Source organism: Struthio camelus, chromosome 3 (genome assembly GCF_040807025.1).
Source record: "Struthio camelus isolate bStrCam1 chromosome 3, bStrCam1.hap1, whole genome shotgun sequence".
NCBI classification, from domain to species: Eukaryota; Metazoa; Chordata; class Aves; order Struthioniformes; family Struthionidae; genus Struthio; species Struthio camelus.
The window spans coordinates 93,522,785-93,542,630 of NC_090944.1; the positions used below are offsets into that span (position 1 = coordinate 93,522,785).

Here is a 19,846-nt window from a genome sequence, read left to right on the forward strand (position 1 = left end):
ATTGAAGGGGGAATTGTAAGGTCTTACAGCTTCTCCAGCGGCCCACACCATGACACCCCAGAGCCTCCCCCAAAGCACCCTGCCGTGGGCCAGCGCAACGGAGAAAACCTGATGACACAGGCCGCACGTCGCAGGCAAAACCGTCGCGCCTCCAAGAATTTCACTCAATTTATCCCCCAGTCCCCCCCCCACACACACTTCTGACTGCTGCTTCAAGCGCTGAGGCAAAAAAAGAGCACAACTAAACAATCCCTTTTACAGACACCCATCCGCCCGCTTCCCCAGTCACAGCTTTTGGTGTTCCTCCTGCGGGTTACGCTCCGTCCGTCAAAGGACGGGCCACGCAGGGGGCTGAGGTGGCCTGCAGGGCAGCTCAAAGTTGCTTCGCCCGGCAACCCTCTCTCCTCCTGCCGCCCGCTTCCTCACGGGTCCCGCCTGGGCCACGGGCCCTCGGCACTGTCCCTGCCCGGGCGGGGGTCACCCCAGAGCTGTGGTCCCCCAGAGGTGCCCCTGCCCTGGCGTGGGCTGCCCATGGCCACAGACCCTTAGGGGTTTATGAAGCCCCCTCCCCCCACACACACACCCCAAAAAGCGCATCTCCAGCCCCCGGCTGCTGCTGGTTTCTTCCTTAAATAGGTTTCAGTAGGGACACTATGGACACTGCGTGTTAACCTCCAATGGTGCCCAGTATTTTTTTCCCCCCTCTGCTTTTTTATGCGAGTTTCAGCCAGCTGGAACGAGCTTTGACCAGCACAGGGCGGTTCATGGCCTCCTCCCACACAAGTCACCCTCACGCGTCCCCAGCTACTGAAGTCCTCTCACTGCTGCCCCTTACGCCACCGCTCCTCCATTCTCAGCGATTCAATCTCCTCTCCTCCCGGGGTAATTCAGGTTGTTTCCATTACGAGTTACAGGCGACGCTGCTCTTTCCAAGTCTGCCCCAAGCCTCACTGAACGCAGTCCGTCTGCACCGAAAACCTGACCAGTCCCAATGCCACTGCACGTCAGCCCAAAACAACGGTAGTGTTTTGTCTTCTGAGCGCCTGAAGGCCTGGTACTATGAAAAAGGTCAAACTATTCAGCCCTCAGATAAATATCTCTACCGTTTGGCTGTTTCTCAATAAGTGCAATGTTATTCCAAGTATCTGCTGGGAGATAATCATTTTGCTAGGTATTATGAGGCACAAGGAAATGGACCCGAGAAAAGGACTTCATCCGGCTGAAATACTAGTTTATTCTTTCATTTTCAGTGTTGCTTCATTGCCATAAATCCCAGTTACAGAAAATTTTACACTTCGGATTACAAACTGAGGCCACTAGAAGGAAAATTTCAAGCAATAAAACAGGACAAGGAGTAGTATTTGAGGAGGAAAGAGTAATATAAGCTAACAATTTCAGAAAACTGTTTCTATATATAGCTTCCCTATATTTTATTACAAAAATGCATAGACTCATAAATCCCCTTAATTTTCATACTTAAGCTGTGGTCTATTTGCATTTCCTAGCAATTAGTGTGAGGAAATGCAGATGTCTTTATGGAGAGTATGCCTGTACGTGGAGGGAGAATCTCAGAGGTGTCACTTTAAAATAGTCATGTTGTTGGAATTTGACCAGAATTTTTAAATTTCAGTGTCACAATAACATAAAAAGGAAAGCTTCTTTCTCCTGATGTTTTGTTCAATTTTTCGTTTTTAACAGTAGGTAGCTTCAGAAGCAAATTACTCAGTTCACAGGCACACAAATCCCAAATCTTTCATCCTGGAATTTAGCTAAAGGGCTTCAGAAGGGAGAAAGAGATGTTGCGCCCTCCATGCTTTTTTGCACATCCTTTTTGTTAAGAGGTATTAATAATTAGATGAGCAGACTAGAAAGGGTGAAAACTGAAGTAATCTCTTTTTACAAGCAACATGAACGTCAGTGAAGACAAACTTCCGTGTTTCTGACCAACCTCCCACTTATATTAGTCTCCGGGGCGTGCCCCAAGGCAGCGTCCTACCAGCTGCCCTGGGGCCCTGGTGAGGTCCGCTAAGCATCCTTTCTTCCCCCTGTACATCAGGCTGTGAGACAGGACAGGCGATGCTGTGACTTGGAAGTATTTGTAGGACTCGGGGCTTAGGCCTAGCGTGGGCTAACCCTTTCACTGACCCGCAGCTCTGTCGAGGCTGTCAGAAGAGGACTTTTCAAAGACAGATGAACAGTGCAGGACTTCGGACAAAAGAATTGTATCCAGTTCCCTGTTCTGCCTCATACTTCCTGTGTGAATTTAATGATGGCAAATCAAACAATCTTCCCCTTTCCATTTTGAGATGTAATGATGAGAGTACTGCCTTTCTCTGTTTATAAAACTGCCCCTTCCATTTCTGTAATGGCCAGGCCTTTTTGCCATCCTTAATTTATACTCAGCAACATCCCTGCCAGGCAGACAGTTATCTTCCAAAAGGGCAGGAAGGCTTCATGACCCACACAAAATCATATTTGAATCCCATGGTAGATCAGGGAACTAAACTCAGGCCTCAGAAAAAAAAAACACTCACACAGAGCAACATTCTAGCCTCCATCCCTTTTTTCTCCCACACTTTCCTCATCTTTTCTGTTCTGAGTCTTTTCAGGAGTTAAAAGGAGTATGCCTGATCACAGTGGACAAATCGCAGTAACACAATGGACAGAAAATCCCCTCAACTGCCTGAGGAACAAAATCCACTTGCTTGAAACAGTGAGAGTTCACAGATAAAGCTATATTTTCAAGAGTGTTTATCCAGAGTTTTATTTAAGCATTTTATTATTATTTCAAAGCGTTAAAGGAGATGAGGGTAAATTGTGGGTTCAAGGATATTCACGTAACCTGGAAAAGAAGAGGATGAAGAGATCCCCAGGAGACAAAGCCACTTGAATAGATTGTTGGTTAGCCAAACCTCAGTGGAGAATCTGGGTCGTACTTTTAGCTAGCGTAACTGAGGGATCTAATAGCAGGAAAGACAAAATGGCAAGTAACTGGCATAAAAAATAGTGTGCAAGAGATAGATTAGTAAATGTACTTATTAAAAAAAATAAGAAGAATGTGATTAACCTTTGGAAAATAATCTGTTGTCATCTTTACTGCAGCAATGTAAGATAATACAAGCCCAAACCAGTGTTGCTTACTCGTATGTAGACAAAGGAACAGATAAATACGTCAAAACTAATAGAACTGCTGAAATGAGCAAAGACTATGAGCTTTCTCAGGAGACTGATTATTTGTCCAAATAGAAACAAGAGGAGTCAGTGGTATAGAAACTGGGATCATACTGATGCACGTTAGAGCTGTATTTTACCATGAAAACACTCCTTTCTATTAAAACGGGACTGTTTAGAGAGAAAGATGGTTATAAACCTGAATCAATGGACCAGAACATGACTCATCCTGAATGCTGGCCCATCTATTTCTAGCCTTCAGTTCATTTAAAAAACAAACCTGTTATTGTAAAAACATATGATGCACTGAAAGGCAAGCTTAAAGCAGTATTTTTGCTACTTACTGGTAGCAACTGAGATTAAGCCAGCAACAGCTGGCCAACTAGAGGTGGAACTATTTTGAACATCCAGCAAAAACTGGACAGCTATTGCTAATCCTTGTTAACAAGTAAATCACTTTTAACAGAGACGTGTTCCTACCCCTAATAGCACAGAGACCAGCCTAGTCTAGTTTCAGAAACTGGTTTTCAACCACAGATTTAGTTTATGCTACAGATTAACAGGCATGACTTCTTAACCAGAGTTGGCTTTTTATTTATCTTCTGCTTTCCATTTTAATATCACAAAATATTTTTATGGCCTCCAATTTGCTTAAGCCTTTCCAGTGTATTGTATTTTACAACACCAAATGTCTGAGAGGCCTGCTATTCTATTGTAGACACTGCTTTAAATTATCATGTAGCATTTCTAGCAAAAAAAGAATGATAATGGGACTGTATCAGAAGACTCCTTGACTATTAAGTATATCTCAGTTTATAAAAGCAAAAGTCACTATAAACGATTTACTGTCATGTGTTTCAGGCTCCATGGCATTCCAGCATGTTCCTGCACTGTCTCATCCACCAAAGGTTCTTCATACTGGTTGAAATGTGCCCTCCCGTAGTACCAGCAGTCCAGTGATCGTTCATTCTTCTGTGACTGGAGTTTGGTAGTCATAGAATTTTCAGCTTATAAAAGAGCAGGTACCTGAAATCTTATCTATATTAGGGAAAATTATTTCTACAGCTACATTTTCTGCTCTGCTCTATCTTTCAGCATTGCTCTTGTCACTGGTCCCACATCTGGTCTTTTGAAGGTCAGGATGCTTATTTCCTCAACCACAAGCTGCATGCTCCAGTCCATTAGAAAGTTTTTCCAGTACCGCAAGAGCAGGCATTAGAATATTTCTTTACTGTGCTGTTAAACCATTTATCCAGATAATAGGTCCATAAACTCGTTAATTGCTACAGCATAACATGTATCTTCTCTTTACCTTATACTATGCACTCTTATGCAAGGATTCAGTTTCATTTCTATTGTGCTACATCCTGCCTCCACAGGGCCTCTTGGGCAGAAAAGATCTTCAGAGGAAACGTAGTAACTGCATTTCCACTGCACAAATCTGGGATCCCACCATCTATGCTGCACAGCAATTCTCCACTTAAAGCAGATCACAGAGTACCCTGGGAAAAAAGTAGTATATGACCAGAAAGTTAACAACTGAGTACATCTACCAGCGAAAATACCCATACAAGAAAGCAAAAGAGCCAAGACCAACATTACAGTCTGGGCATGAGAGTGAGGGCATCTCTGCCCATAGAAGGAAAAGCTGATGACAGAGAGGTTTAGCCTAAAGTGTAAGGATTAGCTATGGAATCTATCTCATAGCCTTTTAAATAGTAATGGGAAATGTTCTACTCCACATTTCATGATATAGGGTACAGCTGTGGATTGTCTTTGGCCGGAGGCCATTGTCTGATTTTAATCTGAGCAAGACAGAAAAGTTCCTCCAACAATTCTTTTTTAGTCTTTCATTTTTTGATTTGGAACAATTTAACAAAAGGTGCCTACAATCCTGTAGTAATATCCATAACACAAAAAACAGGCTGCACCTAGAGTGGCACAGCTCAAAGCAACCTACGCTGAACTGATTGTTGTTTCGCCCAACTGATTGTTGTTTCCTGCTACAGTCAGAAAGCCAGAAACTGTTTCTTTTCTGACTGGGGAGAAAACCTCTGTTCTCTTCTATGAGAAGAGGACTGGGGAAAAGGAAGATCTAGATGTTCACGGATTCACTTTGTCTGTCAGAGTTTTTCAATTTTTGTTCAGGGGTCATATATACCCTCCACTGTAGGTATTTAAACCTACTAACAATAAGTTTGTTTTTTTCTGTTACTTTTTGTGGACTCCTAAGAATTAGTATACATACTTCCCCCGCACCACACCCTGGCCCAGACCAAGTGAAAACTAGCGCTTCAGAATCTAAAGCGAAGCTCGAGGCTGCTTGCAAACCAGGAGAAGAGCACTTCATTCTGGGGGGCTGGGGGCATGAAAGGCCTGAAAAACAAGCAGAAGAGAAAAGGTGGACACTAGACATCACTGTTTTTCTTGGAATGGCCTATTGCAGACTACAGCTTTGAAAGGCAATTTTTTATCCTGCATCTGGTTACTGTAAGATGTTGAATAGAACGTTCTGACTTCCCTGCTGCTGGCATGGGAGGTCCATGTACAAACTACGGAGCAGCGTGCTCTAAAGCGGCTCTGTGCTTAGGGCTTTGTGCTGTTGAAAAATGTGCTGATTTACAGTGATTTATATAGCCATGCTGTTTCTGTCTGATAGCTGCCTGAAGGGCAGATGTGGAAATCTCCAAGCTAGGAATATTTTTTTCCCTCTGGGCTAGTCTACAGTGGGAAAATGAGTTAGGCAATGGTAATATATGTGTATATATGTTTGTGTGTGTTTGTGTTTGTGTGTGTGTGTGTGTGTCTGTCTGTCTGTCTGTCTTTCTGTATTATACACGTATTTATATACAAACCCCATTGTGTATACGTACACACACACACGCTATACTATATAAATATATATGTATTCTACGCGTTATTTAAATGAACATTTCTGACCAAGACAATGATGTTTAAATATCAACATGCTACAGTCTACCTTAAAGAGCACTCCAACCAGCTATATTGTCTCAGTTAACCTGCTTTATTAAAACTCACTTTCAAGCTTCATTTCATCATTCTTCTGCTAAGGAATAAAGTAGAAGGTGCAATTACAGAAAAAATCTTACTCTCATTCTAGGGCCAGTTGCTTTTTTTAAGCACCTCTAACCACACAAAAGCATTCCGTCCAAGTCTTGCAATCTATGGAAAACCTAGGTTCTCCTTATCCTTGTTACGGAGTGATTTAGGACAGTACCAGAAGTCACCTTCAAAATGACAACTCCATAGAGCTGCTCGGCTTAACCTCTCTTTTACAGATTAGTTCACCTTGCACTACCCCCTTGAAGAACAACAGTCCTTCATGAATGTTCCAGGACAAAGCTCAGAGCTTCTTACTGCAAATTGTAACCTACCTCTTTGTCCGGATATACAGGACATCACCATTAAGGTCAAGCTTGCATGGACAGATTTATACAGAAAGTCATCTCACATAGGACTCCACAGACACTATTCTGATGAGCTAGAATATGCTTATTCCTGCTGTTATATGATGCGAGTGTAAAATTTAAGATCATTTGCACTTACAATAAACAACCTCATCAAAATGTTTCCACTTCTCAGTGATAAAGACTATCAGCTGGCACTAATCAGAATCTTTCCATTATCTTCCACTATCAGATGAGTGACCAAATGGACTTCTGATTTCAATGAGGCTATTTCAGACATCCAGAAATGAACGTTTGTTGCGTGAAAGTTCATTCGTTTGTGTTGTTCACAAAAAATCCTTATTCTTTGGTTACAATAGCATAGCACTCCCTATGGCAGCTAAGCATGATACAGCAAAGCCATGTTCATGCCTTTCGTAGACTCTCATTTTAAGGACAGAATGGAGATAAATATCCACTTTTAGGATAGGATTCATCTTACTAAGGATAACATGGAGCCCTGTCCTAGAAATGTGTTTTCCACCGTATGAATTGGAGGGTCTGATCAGCTAGTTCGCTTGTAAATGGCTGAAGTTCTTAGAGGTTCACCCAACCCACTGCATCAAAGGAAGACAAAGGGAAAGAAACATTCAAAATCCCAGGTTCCAGCTAATTAAAACAGATGTGAATTCCAGGTTTCAGAAAGGCAGAAACTTGAAGAAGAACAACTGAAAGCCTGTTTCTACCAGGAGAGAAATATCTGTAAAAAGAACTTTATCAAAGGTCTCCAAGAGTTGTCTGTAAGTCTGCAGGGCACACACAGGAGGGGGAAATCTGTCTAACGGTTGCTAAGACATTGTCTTATTGAAAAGGACCCTGTTGAACCTCTCAGCACAGATCCCCCTTTGCATTATCACATTTCATGAAACTCTTCAGGTGTAACATCACATCAGCCCTCTTTCCATGTAAACTGCAGCACGAACCGTTGAAAAAACCAGAGTATGCAGTTTCACTGGGCTGGCTGGGTTTTTTTGCAAAGCACTCTTTGGGTCTGTGCCCAAGGTCAGCTGTAAATTACCTATCAATTAGGACAGTGTTTTGCTTTACTCCCTTGGTGCCTGGAGTGCAGTGGAGCTCTGGGAGACTAACCGCCATCCGCTGAATATGGAAATGTGCTAAACTACAGTATCATCTTGTTACAACCAGCACAGAAAATTGATTGTTAAACAAGGTTCTGCTTTGATTGATATGCTTTGCTTTGGCATGTTATTTTTAAAATGTTTATTGCTTTTACAGGTATTTTGTTAAGTGAGCTCTACTGTGCTATATTGATGGATGGATGGCAGGGCTGAATGTTAACACATCCATCACTTCTTTCTGCTGCTGCTTCACAGATGACTAAAAAGGGCAAAGCATCTCAATTCTGCATCCATGTAAACTAGGAAGGACTGAGCTGAAATCAAACTGCGTGACAAACATTCTTTCCCGCTTTAAAAAAGGATGGACATAAACTTACGCAGCCCCAAGCTCCACTATTACCCTATTACCAAAAAAAATTTCTCCCAACAGCTCATTAACTTAAAGCCACCATATTACCTGAAATCTCTTTTTGATTAACAGTATTTCTAATCTGCTAGGAAGATTTTTTTCTTGAAGAGGGAAGAGGGGAGGGAACCATAAGCAATGAAGAGAAGGGTGGCAGGGGAAGGGAATGGACTCTGTAAGTTCAAAGTTGCCAACTGACCATATTTTTCTTCTACTTATTACAGTTCTGTTCGAAAAGAAACTGAATTGCTTTGGCCTCTGGAGGCACAGGGGAAGTTACAGTAAGAGCATATTCTATACTGTTTAAGCATTCTAAGTATGTTATACCAGGAAATCTGATGAAACACTAAAAGGCAGTCGTAAGAATGAAGGGTCTAAATCTTTTTTTTTCCCTCCATTTGGCTTTGTTGTGAAAAGAGAATTCAAGGTAGTGCAGTCATAGCCCTTGAAGGGCTATTCTCCTGAGCAGCTTAATTTTAGGATCTAGTTCCATCCCTACTAATGTAAATGTACAGACTTCAATAGAAGCAGGCTTGTGCTCAAGAGCAGCACTCAGCCCTGATGAACTAACCTTTCAGAAGGATCTTTCACTGTTTCGTTTGAATGCTGCTGTAGTATAATCTTTCAAAACACAAAGTACTGACTCCAAATGAGTCGTGCCTCAAGCTGCAATATCTAAGCATTAGAACCAATGTATGAATGATTTGTCAGCACTGACCTCATATTGCCAAAAATGAGCTAATGGTCTTAATTTTCAAGACTTGATAAACAAAGATAGTGACACTAAAGCAGCCATTACCTGACAACCTTCATATGTGTACTTCCAAGATCAGGAGGCCACTACACTCCATTAAAACATTCACTTTTGCAAAATGAGCCTTGTGTATTCACCACAGAGGAAAAGAGCCCAAACTTTCAGTACTGAAGATATTTAGAAGTAATAAAAGGGCACTACAGCAAGAACAAATGGACTGCAGTAGCTTTTTTCCCCCCAAAAAAACTGTTTACTTGGGTTTTCAGAGATCAAAAAAATTTCCCTTTATTTTTATTATAATTATTTTGAACATCAGTTTAACATAAACAGTTGATTCCTTTCATTTCACACCATCAAAAAAAATTAAATGGTATCCAAACATAGGTGAGGCCAGTCACACATCAGTCTGCTGAGATATGTTGCCTGAAAACTGAGCTATAGATTGGGATGGAAGGCATGACTGAGTCTTAAGTACAGTGCTGAAAGCAGCACTGTTAAAGATATGGTAAAGAAACAGGCCAACTCTTATCAGGAAAGTGGTGTCCTTTGCATGCATGTTCAAGCACTCACTAACCAGAGAGATCTCACTCTTTTCATTTCTTCAGTAAATACATAGTTTTTGTTTCTCTTTCCAGTAGCAAAGTATAGGTCCTGGAGATCAGGAGAGGTGCCTGAGGACTGGAAGAAAGCCAATGTCACGCCAGTCTTCAAAAAGAGCAAGAAGGAGGAGCCAGGAAACTACAGGCCTGTCAGCCTCACCTCCGTCCCTGGCAAGGTGATGGAACAGCTCCTCCTGGAGGTCCTCACTAAGCATCTGGAGGACAAGAAGGTGATGATCAGGAGTAGTCAGCATGGATTCACCAAAGGGAAATCATGCTTGACCAATCTGATAGCCTTCTCTGATGGAATGAGTGGTCGGGTAGATGAGGGGAGAGCAGTGGAGGTTGTCTTTCTGGACTTCAGCAAGGCTTTTGACACTGTCTCCCATCACATCCTCCTAGGTAAGCTCAGGAAGTGTGGGCTAGATGAGTGGACAGTGAGGTGGATTGAGAACTGGCTGGATGGCCGAGCTCAGAGGGTTGTGGTCAGTGGTGCAGAGTCAAGTTGGAGGCCTGTAGCTAGTGGTGTCCCCCACGGGTCAGTCCTGGGAACAGTCTTGTTCAATGTATTCATCAATGACCTGGAGGAAGGGACAGAGTGCACCCTCAGCAAGTTTGCTGATGACACTAAACTGGGGGGAGAGGCTGACACACCAGAAGGCTGTGCTGCCATTCAGAGGGACCTGGACAGGCTGGAGAGGTGGGCCGAGAGGAACCTCATGAAGTTCAACAAAGGCAAGTGCAAGGTCCTGCACCTAGGCAGGAATAACCCCCTGCCCCAGTACAGGCTGGGGGTTGACCTGCTGGAAAGTAGCTCTGCCGAGAAGGACCTGGGAGTGCTGGTAGACAACAAGTTAAGCAGGAGGCAGCAGTGTGCCCTTGTGGCCAAGAAGGCCAAAGGTATCCTGGGCTGCATGAGGAAGAGTGTTGCCAGCAGGTGGAGGGAGGTGATCCTGCCCCTCTCCTCAGCCCTGGGCAGGCCTCACCTGGAGTACTGTGTCCAGTTCTGGGCTCCCCAGTACAAGAGAGACATGGCACTCCTGGAGAGAGTCCAGCAGAGGGCTACAACGATGCTGAGGGGACTGGAGCATGTCTCCTCTGAAGAAAGGCAGAGAGCGCTGGGCCTGTTCAGCCTGGAGAAGAGAAGACTGAGAGGCGATCTCATCAACGTGTGTGAGTATCTGAAGGGGGAGTGTCAAGAGGATGAGGCCAATCTCTTCTCCGTGGTGCCCAGCGACAAGACAAGAGGCAATGGGCAGAAACTGAACCACAGGTAGTTCCACCTAAACCTGAGGAAAAACTTCTTTGCTGTGAGGGTGACAGAGCACTGGAACAGGTTGCCCAGAGAGGTGGTGGAGTCTCCTTCGCTGGAGATATTCAAAACCTGTCTGGATATGATCCTGGGCAATATGCTCTAGAGGACGCTGCTTGAGCAGGGCAGTTGGACTAGATGATCTCCAGAGGTCCCTTCCAACCTAAAGGGTTCTGTGATTCTGTGATTCTGTGATTCTGTGTTAGGAGATCAATAGAGTCACATAACATGTATGAATAAATAGATCTTGGGTTACCAGAGACAAAATATTCTACCAATAATTAATATTGAAACTCGAATTGAAAGGGTTTTCAAATTTGGAAGCGTTCTATTCTGTATATATTGCAATCCAGTATTTCTAGATGTGTTGTGTCCAGTGTCCTGCATCTTTCCCAAGTCACTAGTAACTTTATGCCCTTCGTTCTTGTGGTATTGTTATTCATAATCTTTTCTTTGGCGGGTTGCTGTCATTTAGAGTGTTCCTTCTCAGTTGCCAGAAGTCACCCAGGGAAAAAATAAACAGAGAAACAGTGGGATGCATTGTCTATGTATTGAATTATCCTCTGGTTTATTTAAGCTTGTCGTGAGTACTGACCCAACTTTCAGAATACAAGTGGGCTAGCACAACCATCCAGTTAACCAGTTTCCTCACATAGGGGCTAATCTGCCTCACTAGTGCCTTTAATACCCACAGCTACGATTTGGGAAAATAGACATTTAACTTTTAAATCTTTCTCAAAGGCTTCTCCAATGAAAAATATTCCGGCTTCTAAAATGTTGAAATGCTATTTCAGAATATAAATAAAATCTAAGCCAGATCAACATTTCTACATTTGGAGTTTTATTTCAGGATTAAAGAATATCCATATAAATCCCTGAAGTGTCTGAGATAGCTTAAAGCAACACAACTAAAAGCAATGACCTATAACTCAAAATAAGAAGCGTTAGCTTGAAGATCTGTGCTAAAGGCCGGAAACCTCTTCACTCATTGGTATAGCCCATAGGACCTACGAAACCCAGACCATCAACTTCTAGATGGTCTCAGATTGTTTTCTCCAAGGGTGACGTATGGCATTCCCATGCTATTGTTCCCTGGAATGCTGGAAAGGGAGCCCCCCTTCCCAGCTCTCCTCTACTCTCTTCCTACCCCATGCCCATACAGAACTGGTGTTCTTTGTACCAGTCCAGTAGCAATTATATCAGGGGAATATCGAAAAGCCAGCTTCACAAGAAGCAGCTGTTACCTCTGGTGACCAGAGCTCTGTGGGGTTAGCAGGAGATGCATGGAAATTATATCTAATCAGTAGCTTCTCATACTCATAATTTCCACAAAGAAAAAATTTTACCTCTTCCTCACTTCATATGATTTATGTCTTTCTCACTGACAGCAAGGGAACAGCCAAAACACCTAATGAAGAACTCTATTAGCTGATGAAATAATTTATTAAAGGAATTGGGGTACCCCCTCATCCAACTGCTAAAGCGAAACAGTACTGGATGTTGTGCTACGCAGTTCTAGAGAACAATTTCCCTTTGTGGCGGAACAGAATGGCTGAGCTAAACAGGGCTTTTCTATATCTCAGTTTCTACGCAATTCTGTTTAATGCCTATCGTGATCAGCAGGCAACTGGCCACTCTCCATATGGCTGGTTGCCTTCTCTTCCCAGGAGACTAAAGAACACAGAGGGCATCTCAAATGACGAAGACACAGTATGAGACAATATCACAACAGAGCATTTCTCTTTACAATTTAAATCAAGTAAGCAACTGATTCACGCAGGGCAGAAACTTGATAAGACATCAAAGGTCTAATCCCCTCTCCATAAAGCTAACTTGCTGACAATAACTGCAGAGCTCTAACTCTCTTACATTTATCACTGCCATCAGCTTCTTCAGAACAAAGTATTTTGGAAATAAGGCAGGCAGCTGAGTCTGAGGGGCAGATTTTGCTCTTGTTAAACTGTCAATCTTGAAACAACGTGTTACTAGATTTAAATACTGCCATATTTAAAAGGAGAAATAATGCTAAAAGCAAACAGTTAAATAGTACACATTTTGAATATACAAGGGTTTAACAAAACAGTTTAATGAGAAAAAACACTTTCCATAGGGAAGCAAGAACCTGGCTGCGGTTCTGTCAAACCACTGGCAGTTCTACTTCCTCCCAGCTTTGGGTTTTTATAGAACTTTTGTATTTTGTCAGCGTGTTGGGAAAAAAAAAAAAATCCTTTAATTTAAAACACAGTTTTCCAAGGAAAAAGGTCACTAAAAAGCCATCTATTTCTAATTATTATGAAGACTGTTGTTGTGCAAAATAAAAAAATCCTTGAATATGAAAAAAAAAAGATGTGCATCTAGAAGTGGGTGGAGGGGTCAACTAACCCAATGATACGGACACTATTTATATGCAGTAGAACTGGTCAACTAACAGGACGGGAATGGTACCTACAAAACGTTTCAGCATTTTAACACAGAAAATAGGTCCATGACACACTCTTTTGTAAAGATTATATTATTTGGAAGAGCATTTAACAGAGTCATCCCCTTCTAATTGCAGACTAACCAGATAACAGACACACTCATCTCACCAGTTCCACATCCTCTTCCTCCCCTATGTACAAATTGGCTTTCTTGGAGTCTGGGGCCTGACTCTTGCAAAGCATATTTTGTCTTCTGTTGCTCGTGAGCTCATGGAGAACAACGGTAGCCACAGCTTTATTTCACAATTGTCTGTAGGGGCCTGGAAAGCCGGCAGTGAAACAGCTATTTTCAACCAGGTTCTATCGGCAGGGGAGGGGGAAAAGAAATAGTGAAGCGATTGTAAAAAATCTTAACCTTTGCTCCCTGCAAAAGTGAAGAAAGGTTAAGAAAAGGAAGGCATTCTCATCTCCTCTTGTGCTGTTGCCTGAGGAAAAGGAGCATCAAGTGACAGGCATAAGGGGAATTGCTCATTTCCCTCCCTTACCAAGCACCTATGCAGAATTACAAGCTATTAACCTGTGGTTACTAATGGTCTCTGCGGGCAGTCCTTGACCACATTAAAAACAGTCTGGATGAGTATGACATATCAGTCTAAACATATTCAGCTATATATATTGGACTAGATGAACAAGGGAAATATTGAGGCTCCCGAACATTCAGCTGTTCAGAATACAGAACAACAAAAGATCTATTTGAATTCAGTGTGCCCATACTACTACCAGGCAGACAGGACAGATCTCCTAAAGAGGGTCTCCTAGTTAAGACCTGCACCTTAACTGTAGGGGCCTGGGAACCTGAAGAACTTGTCCCCCATCAGGTCTAGCACAGATTGCCTTTGATACACTGGCTAAGTTGCCCTTTGGTATTTGCACTGGACCTTTTGGATGTCATAGACTGATACCGCTAGCCACATCTTACAGTAGTGCCTGAGGGCCAGGCACTCCTGGCTTATTAGAGTCCCCGGAGGTCCTTCACTGCTGCACACCTCACCCACTACAGCTCCAGCCACATCTTATTCATAGCAGCATCGTTATTTGACTCTGACATACTTGCCGTAAGTCTGCTGTCACCGGTATGGACTCAGGCTCGCCATAACCCTGTTAAGGAGGTACGTTCAGCTGTGAAGCTGTCTGACAAAGAGCTGCCGAAGTGCCACAGACTGCTGATACAAATGACTCCATTTACCTTCTGGCATTTTTCCGTTACTGAGACAATGAAAACATTGCTTTAGAAAATGACCACACTTTAAGTACTTCTTTTGGATTCATACATTTAAGAAAGTTAAAAATCAAAGACCTCTGTAGCTGCAATTGATACTTTAATATAGGGTCCTTTTAACATAAGAGCATCTCACAGTTACTTAATCTCGCCTCACAACATGCCTTTGAGGAAGAGAAATTCCATTAGCCTCAGTTTACAGCTGGTGAGTTTAATCACAGAGATGGGGCGACTTGTCCAAAGTCACAGAGGAAGTCTGTGGTAATGCTGGGAACTAAACCCAAGACTCCAGAAACTCAGTCCTGTTTTTTTAACCACAAGCTTCATCCTTCCAAATGTTCTTTTCTACAAAAGATTTAGTCATGGCTGGAAAAGGGCTCGCTCATTAACAAAGTAAGTACACGACAAGAAAAAATTGTATGACTCCTTCAAAACTGGCATGTGGATTTTCTTGTTAAAAACACTTGAGGATGTTTTGTAAACTAAATTATGGTCTTCTTGGTTTCCATTTAAAAAAAAAAAAAGAACTTTATTGAAGGGCATTTTTAATGGGATCTAGGATGATGTTCCAAGGGAAAAGCATGGGCTGAGCTGTTTTGGCTCTGCATGCTATTGAGTCTAACTTTTGAAAAAACAGTGTGGCATTGATTGTTTTTGGAGCTCTTTCACAGCCCGTCCTGAATTCAAGGTTTCCCAGAATCCTCCTCCTAGTCGGAGCCTAGAATAGTATAGGGGAGCAAACACATTTATTTTGTATGGGGTATGTATCTCCAGTGTTCTTCCCCGTAAAGAAACAGATCTACCTAAAACACAAGGCAACACTTGGAGACAGGACTTCTCCCTTTCTGTCTATTATGAATTGACTACATCACAGAAAAGGCATTTTATCTCTTTGAGTTTCTTTACTCCTCACCTAAAAAGCATTTCATAAACCATGAATGAAAAATGCAGCATAAGAGCAAAACATTATGTAAGTGCCAAAGCCACAAGATCAGCCTCTCAATGAGGCCACAGGCTTGACTTTCACTTTAGTCCTCTGGGGCTTATTTATTGCTGAGCAGCGGATTATTTGAATTTTCTGTGATAGCTGAGCACCGTGTTCTACTTGGTTATGGGGGTTTTAGCTTTAGGAACCCTTCAGTTTTCAGATAGATTTTCTGATGTAGCTCTTGGACATGTAGGAACAATGAATGACATTATTGTCATTGTTAATATATTGTTAACATATCCATCAAAACACAGAATAGATGTGATAACGTTTTTATAGCAAATCTGGTATTGTTAAGGCAGAGGCATATTTTGCAGGATTTTTTCTGAACATTGTGCCAGGCCTTGTATCTTACCCTAATTTATCTAAAAGGTGTACCACCCTGCTTCTTGATGGTAATATTTCATCTACACTACACATTTACCTGAGAAAAATAGCAAATAAAATCCTTCAGCCAGGGAGGGTAAGTTCCTCAGCACGGTTGCCACACCCAAATACTTTACCCTTTTCCTCTCCTACTTGGAACAGCAAAGGGGAATATTGCAGCGAGGAATTGATATCATCATAATTTATTTGCTGCATACCTTGCTTTTAATATCAGAATGTCTATCAGATAATGAAAACAAATGACAGTGGAAAGTCTTGAACATGGAGTATGCAAGATGTATGTCTTTGTTTATGTTAGCTGCTCTACGAGGAATGCAGCTGTAAATTGGCTTAACTCTGCTCTCCTTGTACAAAAAGTTTTGTTAAAGAAACTGGACTCTGCTTGAAGCTGAGACTGTTTTGCTTTTGTAAAATATTGTGGAACCACAAGAGGATCCAAGCTAACTAAATATGGAGCAAGAGATGTTTTTATATACCAGCCCAAAATATTCTGTTACTGATTCACTGGTAACTTATGACTGGTTTGGATATAATCTTAACCAACCATCATTGGTTTTGGGAGGTGAAATGACATGAGTCAACTGAAATCAATATGATAAAGAGCAGCTCACTTCCACTGCTTAAGTAAGTCCAGTCAAAGCTTTTCTTCCTGCTACAGTGTTTCAATCCTAAACTTTAAGTAAAAGTAAATTCAAAGAGACATAGCAAGCTCCATTTATTGTCTGATTCCTTTCTCCATAGCTCAAAAGTGTAACAGCCTTGTACATATGGAACTGAAACGTACTATCAAGTTTTCACACATGCAGACTCCTCAAAGAAACAACAGACCAATGCAGTATTTTTCCATGTGGGAATTATGTTGCATTCAAAGCTTCATAAAGTGTTGCCCATTACCACACCTTTACCTTTCTTCTTCTCCTTTCTAATCCTAAAAAGGTAGTCAGCTAAGAGAGGCTCCAAGCTCTTTCAGAAAGGCTGAAGTAACACTGCACAAAAAAATCAAATGTGGATCTTGTCCTTTCACTGCAGTACAGTCAGTCAGAAAACATTAAGAGTTGAACTCTGTGAATGACAAAGAACCATTTAAAATAGATAATAGTGCTATGAATAAATAGTAAGTAATAATAATAAGTGAATAAAATAATATATAATAAATAAGTTTAATCAGTGAATTTTAAGACTATCTAGCAATCCCTACAGAAGTAGTGAAGACAAATATAAATTGTCAGGATGAACTATAGATAAAAGAGCAGGTGACTTGGTGTCTCCAATAGAAAGGAGATGGATTTCAAGAGTTGTCTACAGTTAAGCATTCATAAAATTCCAGTAGAGAAAGCAAGTCATAAGTCTAGGGGAAACGTGGTTCTCAACAATGAACTGTTTTCTGATTTAAGCCTTTAAGCCTTTAACTTGGGTTGTCTTAATTATTGGTGTGAGGGAATACATACTATGATCTTAGCACTATAGAAGTGTCTAGCTTTAAAAGTTTAGGGTTCTGTAAGTTTCCTCAATTACCCTGTAGATTTCCTTTTTCCTTTGAAAAGAAGCAGTTCTGCTCTTCTTTCGCTTGTTTAATATGTTAGCTGAACACTTTGTACAATAAAGTTGTGTTCTGCCACAGCATAAACTGATGCTGGTTTGAGTATGAGCCTTCCCTGATGGATCATATATGATATATATAACATAAAAGCTGGACACAAAGCAGACTTGCTTTTTCTATTGTATCTGTTTAAACTGCTCTTAAGAGATGGAAAGAACAGCTGATAACTGCTATAAAGCTAGCCTATGTTCTCAACAGGCTTTAACCAGTCATGTATTTCAGGGACACAAAAACAAGGTTCCCACTGTTCCTCAAAGGATTCACACTTTCCACAAGCTTTGAAATGCTGCCATTCTCAAGGGGAGGTAGTCTATGAATGCTCACCCTTGCCTGCCTCAAAGTTACAGACTTGAACAGCAACTGAAAAGGACATGTCAAGATTTGTATGCTCTCCAGCCAAGAGCCAAGACCCAATACTTTGCTGAAGGAGGGACCGTGGATCACACCATCTTTTCGCACTCATTTTGTTACTGGCCCAGAGCTATCTGAAGTACCACTTTCTTCTTTCTGATAGAGTACGCACCACAAGGGATGTCATGGACTTTGTCATCTTCTCTCTTGCTCCCTTAGGGGAAGATATTTCCATGCTGAGTATTAAGCCTGGTAACAGCACAGATCCCACCCTTGATTCACCCCCTCTTATATTGTTCTTGGCTAGAGCAGGCACAAACAAACAGCCCCCAATAATGAGAAGTCTGACTGTCTTCCTCCAGGGAAATTGCAGCTGTGCAGAGACCACGTACAGTCTCTGGAAAACAAAAATCTGTAGCACAGTTTCCCCTTACTGGTTTAATATGGTGCAAGCCAGACCACTTTCAGTAGGATAGATTAGCCAATCTCTCTCTTCTGATAAGAGAGAAAACTAGCATTTCCATCCAAATAAAGACACAAGTAAAGGAATAGGAATTTGTCATCCAGTGTGAATCTTGAAAGCATACAAAGGTTGGGTTCAGCAAGCCTGCAAAACTAGGCAGGAACACTCAGAGAAAAAGGATTTTATAGTAATGCTCCCAGAAGTTCCTGCTTCTGGCCAGGGTAGAAATACCACAAAAACAGCCACAGTTTAAGCCAGAACTGGATATGCATGCAAGAATAATGAAGAGCGGGTGGGGGGGAAGAGGGACGAAAACACAAAGCTTATACAGGCTCTGTCCAACCCACAGAAAAGCTTGTGTTTCTTTACAGCTCAAGCTCTAGTGAAACATTTCTGTAATTCAGTAGGGAAAGTTGGAGTGGGAATCAACACTTGATTCACCTCTACTATTCTCTTTACCTCAGATCTTCTCTACTGTTGGTTCCTAATTGCTGATGTGTGGCAGCCTTAAAGGTGAGAGGCAAATGGAACAATGACAAAGCTACTGCAACTGACAGGACACAGCAGGAAGCGGCTGTAAAAATCACGAAGAGAAGGCATTAGTGGTAGCAGAGCATGGAAGAAAGCAAGAAGGTGGTGGGAAGTCAGGACGAAGGATGCAGCTATGGCAGTGAGGCCCACCTTGATGAAAGGTCTCAAATTACCATTCTACAGAGCCGTAATTCCTATTCTGTTATCCTTTATATTTGCCAGCATATCTGCAAGATGTTCATGCACCTGCAAAGACTTACAGACAAGTTTTTCCCAAAGCCGATGCAAAGAATACATGTCCCTTGTGCATTATTAGCATACAAGGGTACAGCATGGAAAGTCACACCATTCCTCCTACAACATCATCTGTTGGCACCAGTTGCACTGACCTTAGTTAAGTTACTCCTGATTTGCATCTGTGTAAAAACAAGTCCAGAGTGTTCACAGAAATATCCTGCACAGCTGGGACAGTTTAGACACATAAAATAGATGTTACAAGCAGCATGTGATTAAAGAAAAACCCAAACCACAGAGTTTAGATCTGAATCCAAACCTTTCTTAAGCCTGGGGTGTTTTAGATCTAAAATTTTGCTTCAGACCCATGTCTATAGAAATTGTAGCAATTCATAGATTGCTGTGATTTTAACTAATATATCAGACGATGTAAATCAGCACCTACTTTGAATTTTACAGGCTTTGTGGTAATGGATAAATTAAGTTGTGGAAAATGTACAGTAATGAGTACTGCTTTAAAACTCAAAGGGGAAACATGGAAAATAAACATATTAACAGGCAAGTGCCAACTTGAGATGTTCCATTTAAGTTAAAACTTCCATTGTCCATGACTCAGATGCGAACATTAATTTGCTATATCAACAGAGTTCTTATGTGATAATTAGAAGAACGTATTTCCCAGTTAAGTGGTAGGAACAACTGTAGGACAACCCAACACTCTCCAGCATGAAAAACTGTTAGCGCTCCAATAGCGGTTTCTGCTTAAAGTTAGAACTCTATTTCTCTAAAGATCATCCACCAACCT

The 19,846-nt window shown here is 41.7% G+C and overlaps 1 protein-coding gene across 10 annotated transcripts in view; it reads right to left on the minus strand.

Annotated features, from left to right (window-relative positions):
- Positions 1-19,846, minus strand: part of SMOC2 (SPARC related modular calcium binding 2) — a 155,740-nt gene that overhangs the window by 109,112 nt on the left and 26,782 nt on the right. The gene's annotated exons all lie outside the window — the stretch shown is intronic.